Below are 15,949 nucleotides of genomic sequence, written 5' to 3'. Positions count from 1 at the left end.
TCCCCTCCAGCCTAGTTTCCTGCTTGACTGTTGGAGAATGAGGAGGTAGTGGCAAACTTAAGAGTTGCACTTTGATCTTTTTGACTCTACCAGGAATTGGGGGGGATGGATGGAGGATAAGTTCCTGAGCTTCTTCCAAGATAAAAGCAGAAATTCTACAAAAGGAAAGAAAAGTGACTTCAGGAAACTGCAAAGCAAACAGCAGCAACTGTTCAAACTCAAGCTCACGGGATCGGACAAAAATGAGCAGCTGGAGGAAACCCAAAAAGGACTTGCTGAACACTTCTGGAAGGAATCTAGGAAAATCCTCTTCATAACCAGAAATAATAATTCAGGAACGATGAGAAATTAAGCTTGTACTTCTTTAGAATTCTTCACCTGGTTTTCACCATATTTGTAGAGCTTCAGGACTTAGAGGGAAACCTTCAAAGTGAGAAAGAGCTAATCATAAAAGTCAACAAATTTTTGTTGCAAGCTTTACTCACCTGTGTTGTCTGAGAGCGACAAGGAGGACAGTTTCCTAGAAGGCATCTCATAAACATTGAGGGTCTCATTATGAGTTTGGCTGTCCCATCAGGGGACCACCAAACTCACGGGGAGGATGAACCTCCTTAGCAGTGGCGTTTCCCTTGAGCATATTACAATGTTCCTGCCGGGCCGACTGGCAGGAACATTGTAATATGTCTTCCTGCCGGGCTGACCAGCTGGAACAGTGTTACAATATTGGTGTTGACTCCTTAAAGGGAGCAGAGGAGGCCACTATCCTAACACTCCAGAACTCTCAGACCGCCACACTTGTAATGGGGCCCTGAGTCCAGAAACAAGAGATGGTCTGAATGCGCCCTTCATGCTGGAGGAACTGCACTCGGCAGCCATGACCTCCAAGTGAGGCAAGACCCGGGAAGTGATGGTCTCATTTTGGAACTCTATTTTGAACTGCGGGTCCACATAGACCCAGAAGGCAGACTGTTATAGTTAACCGATTTGCTGTATAGCATTGGGTAATGGCTGGAAAACAGACCCATTCCCAGTTATGTTAGGGTTCTGGAAAGGCTGTCTCCTTTCATCTCTTTAATTTGTTTCTTTCATAGGGTCCTCAAAAAATGTGTCAGGAAGAACAAGGTCCTCAGGAGTTATTGTACCAAGCAGCAGCAGGAAAAGCAAAGAGAAGTGTTCCCTCTACCTGCATGATGTTTATCTCTTCTGTGCAGATGGGCTCTCACTGAAGGTACTAAAGAAGGTGTGCATCAAGTTTCAAAAAGTATCTGGAGCAAAGGTTAACAATGTCATTCAGAAATTCAGTTTTTTGGCTCGTCGAACCTAACCCGAGACCCACTGCTATTTCACATCAAGCAGGGTTTAGTGAAGATCTTAGGAGACTTGTCTGGAGGAGATGGAACAACAGTGAAGCTGATGATCGATTATGATTTCTTTTTAGAAAACATAAGGTTGGAAAGACAGCTAAGTCTTTAGTCCACAGTTAAAAGTGGTGGGGGCTAATTAGCATAAGCAAATCTCAATGACGTCACTTTGAGTGGCAAAACAGGAAGTCGTGTCCCAAGACTATATATATCTATATATATATATATTACTTGAAAGGGGATGGCCTATTGTACATTCAAAGCTACAGTCAAAGCTATATTTAGTTTTTATATATAACATATAAAGTTAAACATATGTTAATTGTTATCCATGTATGAACTAATAATCCATGTACATCTTTTAGTCTATTAGTCTATTAATGTAAACCAGTTAATGCTTAAAAAATAAGGGCCTGATTCACAAAGGTCAAATTACACTTTTGTGTAAGTTTACGATTTTTGGCACTTTACAAATGAATTTCAAAGATAGTATCTTCACGATAGTGAAGTCTCTGTATTCGTGTTAAATACCCGCACATACAGAGATAGGCAGTTGTAAAGATACTACTTGTAAAATTGATAAGTGAATTGCAAAAAATTGTAAACTTACAGGAGAGTGTAAGTTTACTTGTGTGAATCAGGCCCAAAGGGAGTTTACACTTAAAATATAATTCATGCATTAATAAACATATATTCATTTAAATAGTATGAAATAATGTTCATATGCAAATATGTTTATGAAAAGCAATGCAGGTCGTGATTAAGAAGATAAACTTGATATATAATTAATCTTTATTAGGTCTTGTTAGAAATGGGGTTTCTGGTTGGCTAGGATATGCACCTAAGCCAGGCAGAACCCACCCACTCTAGTCAGGGCAAGGCAGTTGCACGTCCAAGATAACCCCTGCTCACCCCCTTGTTAGTTTGGCACGAGCACTCATGCCTATCCCAGAGGCAATGTGTAAAGCGTTTACACAACACACACAACATAGGTGATGCACTATCCCCACCGCAAAGGAAACACAACACCAAGTTAAATCAAAATAAACTGTATTGTACACAACACAATTATTAGACCATATCAGTAATACCCTGCTACTCAAGCAGTTGTCAGAACGTTATACAATAATTACTCTGCAGAACCAGTAGTAGTCACACATAACACACAGGTTACTTATTATTCTGCAACATAGTCAGTAGACACATTACTAAACAAATGCACTTGTCATAGAAATATCATAAATGCCCATACCAGGAACATTATAAAATATATGGTAAGAATTAAAAACATATTATCATGGAATGCCCATAAAAAGGAACATCAGCACATATGTGTCACATTATACCAGAAACAGGTTAGCATAGCAATCACCACATGTCCATAAAAGGCATCAGAAAAATGTGTGGTCCCTACAAAGTACCTGTTTTTGTGAAGATAAGGCACCTCTAGTGCCACAAAGAGAACAAAGGGGGCCCCCGGCACTCCACTGCGCAAAATGGGGGCCTCGTAATGATTTGGGGGTAGGAGTGCAACACGGACCCCTTTCGATTTTACATTGGGCCCCTCCTGGGACCCACAATCTCTGGGCCCCCGTACCACAACTGACCCTCCAGAGGGTGGGTGCAAAGCCAGCATGATAATTGCGGCCATAGATGGGGGACCGGCAGTGCAGGGGGGCCTCCAGCGAGGCTTCTGCCCTGCCTGCGACCTCCACACAGGTAAGAAAGCTCCAGTGGGGCAGGGGGAGCCTTCGATGAGGCTTCCTTTCCCCCCACCCGTCCTGAACAAACAACAAGGGCCAGGAGGCAGGGGGAGCCTCCGATGAAGCTTCCTTCCCCCGCCCATCATCCAAGCAGCAACAGGGGCCCGGTGGTGCAGGGAGCCTCTGATGAGGATTACTTCCCCGCCCGGCTCCAAGAGTAACAGCAAACCCCCCTGGTCCTGCGGCGGTGAAGCAGCACCAAAGCAGGTCCCTGTTTGTGTCCTGGGGCACTTCTCTGAATGTGCTTTGCCCCAGGAGCACGGTAGGAGTGTGCTCGCTCCTTTCCTTAAACTGATGGTGCCCTGGGGTTCCCGGGGATAGCATGTCACTCGCACTCGACATAAGCAGCCCGCCCAGGCTGCGGCTGTGATTCTGGGATCAGCAATGCACTTATGAGCACTGGGGCATTCCTAAAGAGCCAGGGTCGTGGCGGTGATTTCAGGATTCAGAAATGCGCTTACCAAGCGCAAAGGCACTACGAAGAAGGTTCTTTTAAGCACAAAACACACCGGAAAGGAAGCGCTTTCCAAGCACTTTAGACAAAGATACCAAAGAGCTCTTCAGATTCTGGGGACTCGTGGCAGGGGTCCAGGGCCACGGCACCCAGCCCCAGGGGGACAAAGGATAATGGAGCACAGGGCGGCAGGGCCCAGCAGCAGGTCAGCACAAAGTGGATGCAGGCAATGGCAGTTTCTTCAAGTGACCCTGCAGGTCACAGGTCAGCACAGAAGCAGCAGTCCATGGCAGTTCCTGGTGAGTCCCTCCAGCATTCTGTGTTCAGTTTCAAAGTAAGTTCTAAAATGTCACCAGTGTCTCCAAATTTTGTGGGAAAAAAACCCTGTACTTATACTACCCTTTTTTCAGTAGGTTAACAAAGAAGGGGAGAGGAGGTTCCAACCAGTTCCAACTGGTTATGGGAGTGCTCCTTCTCTCCTCCAGGACAGGCTCCAAATAGTTGGGGGTAAACAAACCCATTTGTGTGAAGCGAGGGCACAGCCTTTGCAGATGCATGTGTGCCTGCCTCTCCCTTCTCTCAGCCGAGGAAGACTAATGCAGATGCACCTCTGTGACACCTCCACCCTTTCTGTGTACAGGCTGTGTGAAAAGTATGCACCAAGCTCAACTGTCACATTGCCCAGACGTGGATTGGAATCAAGCTTCAAAACACCAGAGTCATAAGCACAGAGAAATGCTCACGTTCTAGAAGTGGCATTTCTGTAATAATAATAAAAAATCCACTTACACCAGTAGGCAATATTTCTCACTACTACTACAACCATACCAAACATGTCTACACTACCCCTCATAAATCAGATAGTACCCCCTAGACATAAGCCAGGGCATTTCCAATGCAATCCCATGAGAAGGCAGCACTCACAGCAGTGACAAACCAAATAGGGTGTTTGTCAGTACCAGGACAGGCCACATTACTAGGCACATGTCCTGCCTTTTACATACATAGCACCCTGCCCATAGGGCTAGCTAGGGCCTACCTTAGGGGTGACTTACATGTAGTAAAACAGGAGTTCTGGGCCTGGCAAGTAAATTAAGATGCCAGGTCCCTGTGGCAAAACAACTGTGGACGCAGGCCCTGGCTAGCAGGCCTGAGACAGGTTTAAAAGGTTTCTTCAGTGGGTGGCGCAAGCAGTGCTGCAGGCCCACTTGTGGCATTTAATTTACAGGCCCTGGGTATAGAGATGAGACTATACAAGGGACTTACAGGTAAATTCAATATGCCAATTAGATACAATCATACTAACTTTCAAAGGGAGAGCACCTGCCCTTTAGCACTGATCAGCAGTGATAAAGTGCTCAGAGTCCTAGAGCCATCAGCAAGAGGTCAGAAAAAATAGGAGGAAGGAGGCAAAAAGTCAGGGGATGAACCTGCCAAAAGGGCCAGGTCCAAAAGGTCTAAGCTAGATATTGTAAAATTAATACACAAAAATACATAAAAACAAGGACACACAGAAGGTCATTTTAACAGCCCCATTCCGCAATTGCTTCCTTCTAGTGTTCTTTACATTCTGACACCCTCCACAGGCAGCATATGCACAGTGAGGCACTGGGTCAGCCAATTTTCAGCCACTGATTTATTAACAATATCACTCACATTATGGTTAGCCCACAGAACCAGCTACTAGGTGCTTGAAGTGTCAGGCATCTTTTTGTAGGGCTGCTAGCCTCATTATGTCTGCTTCTGCATGACTAAGTGCCAGCACTAATTTGCTGGGACAAGTTCAAGAGGGCTCCAATGCAGCTTGAGTTAACTGGCTACGCTCGACTTTGTTTACAAATAGCAACCTAGAACCTTTCCAACCAGCTGCATTGGGCCGGATTCTGGGTGGGAAAAGTGGCCATGCATCTACATGGGAGGATGCAGATGCTTGAAGAAGTTGGTTAGGGTCTCCCGATGCAGCATGCAGTGGTGCCAACACTCAGGAATTAGCTTGAACCTATTGTGCCAAGTAAAGGATTTCAGAAATATATGTTTAAGCCAATTTAATTTTTTTTAATGCCTTATTTGAGCCCATTTTTACAAATAGTTTTTGAGGTAGAACCTAACTGAACTTCCTTGAGGAAGGGAGACAATTAATGTCAGGTAGTACAGCCCACATTGGGTTGTGCCACTGCAGGCTGCTGACGGTGCCACTGGTGCATGTGTGTGATGACTAAATAGATAAATGCCTGTGCTCCTACACTTAGGAGCTTATTTACAAGCCCCATGGTGCAGTCTTGCTGCGCTACCATGCACCACCAAAATTGGACTTTAATGCACCATATCTACAAGATACAATGCATTTTTGCCCTCTACCCCTGTGCTAGCGCACAAATTGCTGCCTAGCACCAACGCAGGTACCCTTGCACCATAGTGCAAGGATGCCTGGATTGCAAGGATGATTGTTTTTGTGCAGGAATGGACATCTTGACTTTGCATGGCCTTGTAAATATGAGATGTCACACTGCTCCACCGGAGCCTAAAAAAAAGATGCTCTAGTGGCACAGTGTGCGGAGAGGGCCTCGTATTTTACAAATATATCATTAGTTACTGCATGGACTAAATTCCCAATAATGTAAATATGTAATCACTATGCAACATTAATTGCCAGTTGTTACATGAATCCAGGAATACCTGCTGACAATTTGTCTGCCAGTGTTCACATCCTCTTAATCATTCTATTCAGACTTCACATGTATTCTCAAAAATGTAACTGCTTTCTGTCTTCCAATTAATTGGTTTCTTGTTTTGTCTTCTAATGGAGTGTTTCACTCACTATGGCCCAGTTTTACAAAAAAGTGGTGCAGTGCTGCGTCGAAATTTGAAGCGCTGCTTCACTTTTGAAACTCAGGGATGCGCCTTATTTACAAAAATACGGTGAACCTTCTGTGTTACCCCCTGCACTAGCACTAAATTTAGCTGCCAGGACCAAAGCAGGCATCTTTGCACCATAGTGCAAGGGTGTCTGCGTTGAGGGGTATGATTGTTTATGTGCAGGAAGAGACACCTTCCTGTACATAATCAATCATTCATGACTGTTAATAATAGAGTCTCAGGTTGACAGTCAGTTTGCACTCTGTTTAAGCAGGGACCCTCACTCTAGTCAGGGTAAGGGACTTAAACTCCTAAGATAACCCCTGTTCAGCCCCTTGGTAGCTTGGCACAGCAGTCAGGCTTATCTCAAAGGCAATGTGTAAAGTATTTGTACCAATACACACAGTAATACAGTAAAAACACTGCAAAGTGGACACACACCAGTTTAGAAAAATAGTCAATATTTATCTAAATCTAACAAGACCAAAATGCCAAAAAAACAACATACACAATGGAAATGTTGATTTTACACAAAGTATCTGGTTTGTGTCAAAAATAAAGCTGCACGGGTGAGATTGCATCAGACAAGTTAGCGATGCGTCAATACCTTACTCGCAAGTGAGGATGTGTGTTGTTTCTTCTCCGGTCAGGTAGGTGATGCGCTGTTTTTCTCAGTCGCAAGAGAGTGATGTGTCGATTTCCGGACAGGGCACCGCGGATCTGCACAGATTCACAATGACTTTGACACCCAGGGATGATGCATGAGAAATCCGGTCGCACAGTGTTAGAAAACTGCTCTGAATGGGGTTTGCGTTGTTATCAGCAGCCGCAAGTGAGTGTTACGTCGTTTCTCCAACTGAGATGCGTTGATCTCCCACCCGCAATGCAGGTCGAGTTTGCGTCGATTTTGGCAGCGAAGCAGGTTGTGTGTAAAGGTTTTCCCTGCACAGCTTCCTGTGCGTAGAGTTCTGTACTTTTTCTAACAGCTTCACCTTTCAAGGGCTCATGGGACTGGATAGGGCACCACTTGGCAGGGCAGGAGTCTACGGAGAGAGTCCAGGTGCTGGCAGAGGAAATCTTTAATAGCCCTGAAACTTCAAAACAGGAGGCAAGCTCAGTCTAAGCCCTTGGAGATTCTTCACAAGCTGGAATATACCACAAAGTCCAGTCTTTGTTCCTTTTCACAGGCAGAAGCAGCAACTGCAGGATAGCCCAACAAAGCACAGTCAAAGGCAGGGGCAGCACTTCAGCTCTTCTCCTTGGCAGACATTCCTCTTGGTTCCAGAAGCAAATCCTGAAGAAAAATCTAAAGTCTGGGGTTTTGGGTCCACTACTTATATCCCTTTCTGTCTTTAAAGTAGACAAACTTCAAAGGAAAGTCTCTGTTGTTCACAAGATCCTGCCTTGCCCAGGCCTGGCCCCAGACACACACCAGGGGTTTGGAGACGGCATTGTGTGAGGGCAGGCACAGCCCACTCAGTTGTAAGTGACCACGCTTCCTCCACTCTACCCCAGATGGCTCATCAGGTTATGCAGGCCACACCCCAGCTCCCTTTGTGTCACTGTCTAAAGGAGATTCACAAACAGCCCAACTGTCAGTCTGACCCAGACAGAGAATACACAAGCAAGCAGAGTCACAGAATGGTTTAAGCAAGAAAATGCCCACTTTCTAAAAGTGGCATTTTTAAACAGACAATTCAAAAACCAACTGTACCAAAAGATGTATTTTTAAATTGTGAAATCAGAGACCCTAACTTCCATATCTGCTCTCAAAGGGAAACTGCACTTTAAGGATATTTAAAGGCAGCTCCCATGGTAACCTATGAGAGGGATAGGCATTGCAACAGTAAAAAACAAATTTGGCAGTGTTTCACTGTTATGACATATAAAACACATCAGTACATGCTCTACCTTTAACATAAACTGTGCCTTGCCCATGGGGCTACCTACGGCCTACCTCAGGGGTGCCTTACATGTATAAAAAGGGAAGGTTTGGGCCCTTGCAAGTGGGTACACTTGCCAAGTCGAATTAGCAGGTTAAAACTGCACACACAGACACTGCAGTGGCAGGTCTGAACCAAGTTTACAAGGCTAGTCATGTGGGTGGCACAATCATTGCTGCAGGCCCACTAGTAGCATTTGATTAACAGGCCCTAGTGCACTTTAGTAGGGACTTACTAGTAAATTAAATATGCCAATCATGGAAAATCCAATTATACATACAATTTACACAGACAGCATATGCACTTTAGCACTGGTTAGCAGTGATAAAGTGCCCAGAGTCCTAAAGACAACAAAAACAGGTCAGAAAAAAATAGGAGGAAGGAGGTAAAACATTTGAGGATGACCGTGCAAAAAAAAGCCATGGTCCAACAACGGCCTTTTGCTCTTTTGCTCTTCTTCTGTGTGCGTAGAATGCAGCACACATTGAAAAAGCAAAAACGAGATGGGAAAAAATATTCCTCCTATTGCGCATGCTAACGCCACCCCTACGGTGGTGTTAGTTTTTGACGCAGCCACAGATCTAGAATTTCTCATAAATCTGGGGTAGCGTCAAAAGGAATGGGTGTTGCAGTGGAACTCCCACAGCAACACCCATTGCACTCCCCTCTGCTGCAGAAAACTGCGTGGAAGGCCCATATTTACAAGGAGGCGTTAAGTCACAAAAAAAGGGCGAAATGCCTCTTTGTAAATATGGTGTAGTGAATAGCGCCATTGGAGCGTCACTAAACGTTGTTCACCGGTGATGCTAGGGCTTTGTAAATCTGGCCCTCTATGCCACTTTCTGCCAGCAGAAACTGCTGGTTCAAAATGATTTTGCTTTCTATAGTTGTTAGTTCAGGAGTCTGTGTGCTGACAAAATACGTTTGCCTCTTAAAGTAAATATTCCATTTGACTATACTGACCTGTTGTTTTTTGAGGACATGACTTACTAACAAGATTATTTTCTTTACGTCCTCTCCTTAGGATTTCAGTGGTAAGGGGTGTATTCCAGTTGGGAGTGCTCAAATTACTTTTTGGTTTCAAACCTCCACTTCCAGCAGGTAAACGCAACAAAGTGCTTTAAAGGATTTTGCTGTTTGTAGATCAACAGACGTTGCACGGTTTACAACGGTTCTAGATAGATCATTGTTTTTATTGATTCTTACCATGGTTCTAGTATATCTTGGGCACTCATCCATGCACACAACACACACACACGCACACCCGTCCCCCTATAGGCACGCATCGTTTTTCAATACTACAGACATACAGTCAATCACAGCCATAATACCATATTTTCTTAAAATAGCACAGACCTATTGGCTTTGCAAGTGCTTGTTTGCATTTGGAGCTCATCATATTGATATCAGGGATGACATAAAGTTTAAGGTTGTTATTTATTATGCATTCAAAAATGTAAAATTGTGGGGCATATATATGAGCCCCTAGCGCCTTTCTAACACCACATTAGCATAATTTGTTAAGCTAATGTGGCGTTAGAAGGCTAAAACCACTGTGCCATATTTACAAAGTGGTGCAATGCATGCATTGTGCTACTTTGTAAACCTTTGCGCTACATTATACCTGCGCCATACATAATGTATGCAAATGGGGACGTTACTCCGTTATGGGGGGGCAATAAAATGGCGCACGGAAATCTAACAGATTTCCTTACATAATTTTATTCGCCACTTTTAATGCCTGCTCAGAGCAGGTGTTAAAAGGGAGCATGCCATTGAATACAATGGGCCCCTTTGTACTCTGCAGGAGTAGCGTCAAAATTGTGGTGCTACTCCTGCAGAGTATATCAATAGCGTAAAAAAAAATACGCTATTGCCCCCTAACCTGCGCCATGGTGCGCCATATTTTAAATATGCGGCACACATGGTGGCGGTAGGTAGATGCTAAAGGGAACAAGAAAAGTGGTGCTGCAGTGTGTGCAGCACCACTTTTCTTAAATATACCCCTGTATGTTTAAGGAGTTTTGAAGAAAAAAAAACATATCATAACACAGACTAGCAGAACATTTTTGATTTTGGATTTACTTTTTAGAAATCATAAGAATATTTTCCAAATTATGATATAGCTTACGAATTACTGAAAGTGACATCCTTTTTAAGCAGCCATGTAATATTTTGCAATTACAATTTTAAACCGCTTTCACTGATAAATAAAAATACAGCAGCCCATGCCGTATAGGAGTTAAGAGTTTGTTGATATGTATTTGTTTCCTGCTGGTGTTATTTCAGTGGCTTCAAAGCACAGGTTGAGTTTCCCTACTTGTTTATGGATGGGGTAGAATCAAGAATAGCTCCCTCCTGGGCTATTTCCAAAGACATGCTATAATTGGTGCAGGATGCTATAAATTAATGCGATGCCATATAATGCCTGCAAATGCACACACACACACACATTGGAAGGCCACAAAGTGACACTACCAAGCTCTCGCCAAAAAGAGTGGGGACCTTCTTAACCCCTCCCGGTCTCCATCGTGTCTTCTTCGTCTTCAGAGCTCGCCTTCACACTGTTTTGTTTGTGGATTGAACACATTTCGATCCACATCTTTGCTTCAAACGTGTACTCTGTGTGTACTCTGGCATATTAGGATTGAAACACACCAGTGTCATCTTTTATTCACGGACACATGAATCACTTACTAATCCCTTTATGATATACTACCAGAATACTGACGTTTTAAATATTAGCCATATGTACACAGGTACATAGATGGGGAGCTATGAATAGAAAATTGATACTTGAATGTAGCTACTATCATGATACTCTTGCTATGAACATTTTGTAGTACATTTTTTTTGTGTTCGTTATTCTGACATACAGTCACATTAATAATACAACCCTGCTCGGTGGCATTGTTTTTATACTTAAATATGTTTCCTAAAACAATCGCAGTCTTTCCTACATAGCTGGATAATAGTCATGATTGATGTGAGAAGAGAATATGTAATTGCAAAAATGCAGCTCTTGTTTCCTTCAGATACTTTTGATTAACATTTTATGTTGCAGCACATCCTTGCTTGTATTCCACTTGATTTTTAAAACGGAGTCTATGGTTGTTCATGTTTCCAAGTGTCTATAAGTATTTAGTAACTCCCTAGGTATTAATGCACACCTTGGCGAACAGAGCTTTTGGCAGAGAGGAAAAAAACAATGTGGTCTAATATCACTAGAAATAACTGATCTGCAGGATGAATAATACAGTGTATGACACCTGTCACTACAGCTAAAGTCATTCTTATGCACTAGCTGCTTTCACTGCTCAAAACTCGGATTCTACCGATAATAAGGAACGCTTTGTACTCAATGTCTATCACTGAGGGCAGGCCAGCAGCCTAAGGCCCAAATTTAAAAAGGGCCTAGTGCCAACTATCGCCACATTTGCAACATTTTTTTTACGCTAATGTGGCGATAGTGTGGCAAAAACGCTGTGTCATTTTTACAAAGTGGCGCAATGTACGCATTGTGCCACTTTGTAAGCCCTTGCCCTACATTATGCTATGCCAGGCATAATGTAAGCAAGGATGATGTTTCCCCATTAGGGGGCCCACAAAAATGGCACAGCGGAATCTATGCGATTCCACTGCACCATTTTTAGCGGCATTTTTAATGCCTGCACAGAGCAGTCGTTAAAAGGAGGCACACCATTATTTTTAAAGGGCCCCTATGTACTTTGCAGCATTAGTGGCAACATTTTTGGCGCTAATACTGCAAAGTACAATAGCATCAAATATTATGACGCTATTGTCCCTAACCTGCACCAAGAAAAGTGTCTCTTCATGACATAAAGCACCACTTTTCTTAAAACTGTGACTAGATTACTTAAATTTCAAGCTCAGACGTCTATCACAAGTGATGATTCAGTTCGCAAAGCAGTACTGTCGCTTACAGCCTCCCTACATTTAGAACTCGCCCGTAGCTTATTTACTCAATGAGTAACGATGAGCTTAGAAGGGTGTTCTTCCTTCCAGGGATAATGTCAAGCTGCAGAAGTCACGTAGATTACTGAATCTGCCTGATGAAGAGTGCCTATTGCCACTGGGCCACGCCCTCCCGTTGCCTAAGGCCCACGAAGACTATTTACTGGTCTGCAAGGACACGGCCGGATTTTTCGTGCTCGATTAGCCTGAGTATGATGCAATGTGGCTTGATGTTCCCCTTTCGCATCAGCGGAGGCAGAGCAGCGAAGGAGAACAGAAGCCTCCAGGAGGTGAGCAGCATGCTGGTCTTCTCGATCACAGTCCTTCGTCTGACAAGTGCCATCAGAAGGGAAGTGTCACGTACTTCAGGAAATGGTAGGTGAACAAAGCATCGCGTGAGCATCAATGTTTGCTAGTCAGCCTCCTAATAACATGTATCCTTTGTTTTATTAATGTGGGCATCTAAAAGTCAGAAGAAATTACAAGGTTTGTGCATGACACTCTATTGCTTTGTAGGGAGCGTGCTTCTTGTAAGATTCAGTTTCTTTTCTGTCACCATTTTAAACCCACATTTTCATTAGATGTGAGTGAAGATCCAATTGTGTTTTTTTCAACCATTGTGAAAGTCTGTGAAAATGTTCATAAATGTACAAAGGTTGAACATTTTATTGCTTTGCTACTTCCACATTTTCTTCATTTTTCTTACAAAATATGCCACACGTATACCTTTACCTACAACTAATAAGTCGGTTCTGCTTACTGTTAGACCCGGTTTCCTGGGTACCAGGGCACTCAGGGGCTACCCTGCTCCAATAGAATCAACTGGAGTGTCCCCCACTGGTGTCCTGGGGCCTCAGTACTATTGATCCCAAAACTGGCCAACCAAATACTACTGTTCAACACTTGACTCTCTCAGGTAAGCGAAGCAGAGCAGTCTAATGCTTACTAAAGGAGGTGAGGTGGGTTTAGACGTTCAGAATACAGGGTACACTGTACCACCAGCTAAAAAGATCAATGTCCAGTCAGTGCTTTACTTTTTAAAAAGAAAAGTACTTTAATACACATAAGGGGAATATGCTACTCATAAAACTAGGAAAACAGTGAAAATGAGACATCTCTACAACCTGTTTTTAATACACATCTGGGGTGGGTTGACAGCTGGGTTTGTGCATTCTCTCTAGGCAGCCACATACCAAGGGAGCTTATGTGTGATTCATGGGCCATCCACAGCCTGATGCCACCCCCGGGGCAGGATGGCAGGGAGGGGCTGACACAATTGAATAGGCAGTGCCCTGCACTTATACAGAGGGCTGCATACCACCTGTAGTGATTCTGGAACCAGTGCAGGAAGGGAGGACCTCCATGCACTTCATAGACTTTTCTTTGAAGGCTTCCCCACTTCGAAAGCCCAACTGGGTATAAGTACTGGCCTTTGACACCATCAACTCAATACACTAATGGGCCTGTGGATACTGCGCCAGGAAGAAGGACTGCTGTGCTGCTACAAGGACTGCCACATTGCTGAGCTTCTTCTCTGCTGGACTCTTGCTTTGCTGTGCTGACCTGCTGATTGCTGCCCTTTTGCCTGGGAGATGGAAGGACTACATCTCTACAACCCAAACACCAGAGTGACTCCAAGGGCCAGCTGACTGGTCTCCTGTTTTCTGAAGTCCCAGGGAGACAGCAGACATCAAGTCACACTGATACACCACCTGAACTTTGCTTGATGCAAGCCTTGCCCTACCAAGTGGTGCTAATCCAGGCCTGGGCCCTTGGAAATGGGTATAAAGTGTTGCTTTAACCAGAACCGATGTATTCTCTTTGGAACCAGCGCATCCTCATCATTGTGTGGAGAGGACCGGTGCATCACCCTTGGTACCAGCGCATCACCTTCGAGTCACTGTGGGAGCAGCAGCCAGAAATTGTATTCAGAACCAGCATGTCATACTCAGAACTGCCGCATTGCAGCAGTTGTATGGACAAAATGAAGCATCTCATCCACTGCGTGGCTTGACACCGATGCATTGTTTTGGCTGCACCTCACATCTATGTTGAAAATGATGCACCTCAAATCAAGGTACTTTGGTCCAGCAGACCCAAGTGGGTCCATGTATCCAGCACGCACTCCCTTACATTCGGCCTGAACTTTAGACCGACACAATCAGATATCCCATTTAAGTGCTTATTGCCACAATCCTAGTCAGGGTAAGTCACAAACACACCTTAGGTTAGCCTGTGCTCTCCCTCTGGTATCTCAGCACAAATGAAGGCAGGCTAAACATAGAGGCAATGTGTAAAGTATTTATGCAGCACTACAAACAGTACTAAAGTGAAAACACAGCACAGCACAAAACAAAAAACATCTTACACCAGCTTAGAAAAATAGAATAAAACTGAAACCATTATTTGAGACCAAAACAACAAAAATAAAATCAGTAGAACTGGAGATATGCAGTTTTAAAGATGTAAGTGAAAACAGTGTTTAGCATCAAGTGTGGGTATCTGGTCACGCCGGACTAGTACAAAGTAACAAGTTCAGGCTGATCATGATGGAGCACGGGCCTGATACAGGGACCAAGAGTATTGCAAGATCTCATGTTGAGGATGTGTTGCACATGGGTGGTTCCAAAGAAGCTACGGCGGACATGCAAGGTCCTGCATCAGAGATGAATTGTGCAGTGGCGATTCCGATGATGCCTTCATTGGGGCTTGTGATGGAAGGTACTGCATTGTTGAGGGTGCTGTTGGCAAAGGCTTGCAGTGCTAAGTCTTGCACTGGACATGAATTGCCCAGCATCGGTTCTGATGTTGAGATGCAAGAAGATGCATCACACTGCATTGGTTCTGTCCAGGAGACCAGAGTAGAGATGCAGAGCACCTTCAGACCCACTTCCAAGGTTCCAAGACCAGAGTGGCACCACTTTGGTGGCAAGACTCACAGCAGACAGAGGGTGGGTGCTGGGTTAAAAGTAGTTGAAGTTTTTTCTGTTCCTGAAGATCTGATCAGAAGGCCAGCTGGTTAGCCCTTGGAGTCACTCTTGCAGTCCTGGGTTCAAGATGCAGGTCCAGTCATTCTCACTCAGGCAGCAGAACAACAGGACAGCAGAGTAGTAGGGTAGCAGAGTAGCAGTCCTTCTTTCAGAAGCACACCACAGCAGTCCTTCTGAGCCTTCCACCGGTACGGAGGTGTACAGAAGAGTTTGGTCTGAGGGTCCAATATTTATAATTGGTGTCAGGTTTGAAGTCAAAGAAGATCTGGAAGCTTCCACTCCCAGAGGTGTTTGGAGTTTCCTGCCTCCCTAGCCTGGCTCCAGCTTGTTTGGGGGCACAATAGACTGGTGTGAAACCCTTTGTGAAGTTGCTGAGGCAGAGCCTTTGTGATGTGCAAGTATGGGAGGTGACAGCTCCTCCCCATCATCAAGTCAGAAGCAGACCATGCTTCATCCTTTATCCTTCATCCTTCATCTTATTTTAATGTCTGGAAGGGATACACATAGACCAACAGCCAGCTACCCCTAGTGATTTTACCCAGGGTACAGGCTGCAGGAACTCAAATGGTTGGGATGAGAAAAGGACAACTTTCTCACAATGGTGTTT

This window comes from Pleurodeles waltl, chromosome 3_1, assembly GCF_031143425.1.
Source record: "Pleurodeles waltl isolate 20211129_DDA chromosome 3_1, aPleWal1.hap1.20221129, whole genome shotgun sequence".
Lineage (NCBI taxonomy): Eukaryota > Metazoa > Chordata > Amphibia > Caudata > Salamandridae > Pleurodeles > Pleurodeles waltl.
Note: the sequence above shows the minus strand (reverse complement) of the source record.